The sequence below is a fragment of the Chlorocebus sabaeus genome, chromosome 8 (assembly GCF_047675955.1).
Source record: "Chlorocebus sabaeus isolate Y175 chromosome 8, mChlSab1.0.hap1, whole genome shotgun sequence".
Taxonomy (NCBI): domain Eukaryota; kingdom Metazoa; phylum Chordata; class Mammalia; order Primates; family Cercopithecidae; genus Chlorocebus; species Chlorocebus sabaeus.
Window position 1 is genome coordinate 58,409,086 of NC_132911.1, and position 2,870 is coordinate 58,411,955.

General features: G+C 37.1%; 1 pseudogene; it reads right to left on the reverse strand.

Moving 5' to 3' along the window:
* Positions 1–229: 229 nt before the first annotated feature.
* LOC103237686 (coiled-coil-helix-coiled-coil-helix domain-containing protein 2 pseudogene) lies at positions 230–822 on the reverse strand (annotated as a pseudogene).
* Between the last annotated feature and the right edge of the window lie 2,048 nt (positions 823–2,870).

Below are 2,870 nucleotides of genomic sequence, written 5' to 3' on the forward strand. Positions count from 1 at the left end.
AGGGCACACAAACATTTGCCCAGCCCCAAATTCTACACCATCTTAATGAAATTCTACACAGTTAGAACACCCTCTTCCATTTCAATTCTGAAGCAAGGAAGCTATAAATGACACACGAGAGGTTTAACCGATGGTTATACTTTATACCTTTACTATCAATTATATTTTAATAGTGAATTAACTTGGCTATGAGAGCTGCTTTTCCATTTCTCCAATTTGAACTTCTTGATTAGGCCAATCTGTTTGCAAGTCTGCACTGTTTGAGAACTTCATTGAAAGCCCCACAGAGCCTGTTGATGTCATCTTGGTTCTGGGCACACTCCAAAAACTGTTTGATCTCATGGAAAAAAGGCTGCTGCTGCTCTGCTGGCCGGGTTCCCTGAGGCTGCTGGTAAGTGATGTCAAGTTTTGCAGGCTCACCATTACTTCCTCCACTGAAGCTCCCAGTAAAGGCATAACCCAGTGTGTGCCCCACAGCACAGCCTACAGCCATGCCAGCTGCACTGGTTGCCACTTGGGTCATCAGTCTTGGCTGCTGGGGCGCAGCAGCAGGAGAGCCAACTGCAGATGGGGGTGCCACTGCTGGCAGCTGAGCTGCTGGTGCTGGCCTGGGTGTAGCTCTCATCTGTGGTGCCTGGCTGGTGAGAGGAGCCCTGCAGGAGGTGTGGCTTCGGCTTGCACGTGGCGTCCTAGCTGCAGAGCGGCTCAGCGTGTGGTAATACTCATTTTTGAATTTAGTTGTTTGTTTTTGTCATTGAGTTTTAGGAGTTGCTTATTCTGGATTTGAACCCCTTATCAGATGTATCATTTGCAAATATTTTCTTCATTCTGTGGGTTTTCTTTTCACTCTGTTGATTGCGTCCTTTGATGCAAAAAGTTTTAAACTTTCATGAAAAGAACGGTTCTTTAATTTTTACTTTTGTTGACTGTGTTGTTGGTGTTGTATCCCAGAAATCATTGTCAAATCCAATCTCATGAAGATCTTCCCTTGTTTTTTCTAAGAGTTTATAGTTTTAGCTTTTAACTTTAGATCTTTGACTCATTTTGAGTTTAAAAAAGTATGATGTAAGGATCCAGCTTTACTTGTTTGCATGTGAATATTCAGTTTTTCTAGCACCATTGGTTGAGGAGAATGTCCTTTCTCCATTAAGTGGTCTTGGCACTGTTGTTGAAGATCATTTGACCCCATATTTCTGTGATTATTTCTGGGCTTTCTGTTCTTTTCCACTGGCTTATATAGCTGTTTTTATGCCAGTATCACTTTTTTTTTTGAATACTGTAGCTTTGTAGTAAGTTTTGAAATTAGGAAATGTGAATCTTCCAATTTTGTTATTTTTCAAGAACGTTTTGGTTATTTAGGATCTCCTGAGATTTCCTATAACTTTTAGAATTGATTTTTCTATTTCTGCAAAACATGCCATTGGTATTTTGACAGGAGTTTCACTGAATCTGTAGATTGCTTTGGGTGATTTTGTCCTCTTCACAATATTAAGATAAAATGGAAATGTCTTTCCGTTAATTTATCTTCTTTGGTTTCTTTCAGTCATGTTTTGTAGTTTTCAACGTACCAATCTTTTCCCTTCTTAGTTAAATCTATTCCTAAGTACAGTTTACCCTTAAACAACATGAATTTGAGTTGCAAAGTTGATTTATACTGTTTTTGCAATAAAAGTTACAGCAAGTGTGCCTGCCTCTCCTGCCTCCCCTTCCACCTCCTCTACCTTTTCTACCTCTGCTACCCCTGAGACAGCAAGATGAATCTTTTCTCTTCCTCCTCCTCTTCAGCCTACTCAATGTGAAGATGACAAGGATATGACTTTTGTGATAATCCATTCCACTGAATGAATTGCAAATATATTTTTTCTTCCTTGTGATTTTATTTTGTTCTTATTTTTTCTTTCCCTCTTTTTGTAATTATCCAGACATTGTTGAGACTCCTACTGATTTTTAAAATATCACTTTCTTTTCTCTATCTTACTTTATTCTAAGAATATAGTATATAATACATATAACATAAAATATGCATTAATTGACAGGTTGTTATCAGTAAATTTTCCGGTCAACAGTAGGCAGTTAGTACTTAAGCATTTGGGGAGTCAAATGTTGTATGTGGACTTTTGACTATGCAGGAGGTTAACCGTATTTTATTCTTTTGGATATTATTATAAATGGAATGTTTTTCTTAATTTTCTTTTCAGATTATTCATTGCCAGTATATAGAAATGCAACTGATTTTTGTGTGTTGATTTTATATCCTGCAACGTTGCTGAGTTCATTAGCTCTAAAGTTGTGTGTGTGTGTGTGTGTGTGCACTTGCACAATCTCTAGGGTTTTCTACATAAAAGATCTTGCCCTCTGTGAACAGTGAGGATTAATTATCCTTTTTCCTTTCCAATTTAGATGACTTTTGTTCTTTTTCTTGCCTAAATGCTCTGGCTAGAATTTCTAATCCTGTGTTGAATTGAAATAGTGAAAGCAGGCAGCCTTGTCCTATTAATGATTGTAGAGGAAAAGGTTTCATACTGTCTTTTCACCATTGAATGGTCTTGGCACTCTTGTCAAAAATCAGTTGACCGTATATGCAAAGGTGTTTGGAGTATGATGTTAGCTGTGGGTTTTTCATATACGACCTTTATCATTTTGAGGAAGTTTCCTTCTATTCCTAGTATATTGAGTGTTTTTATCGTGAAAGGTGGTTGAATTTTTGTCAGGTGTTTTTCTGCATCAGTTGAGTTGATCATGTGCGTTTCTCCCCTGAATTCTATTAATGCAGTGTATTACATTGATTGATTTTTTTGTTGAAGCATTCTTTTTTCATTGTTCTTATTTCATTTTTTGTTTTTCTTACTATTTTAAATTGATAGATAATT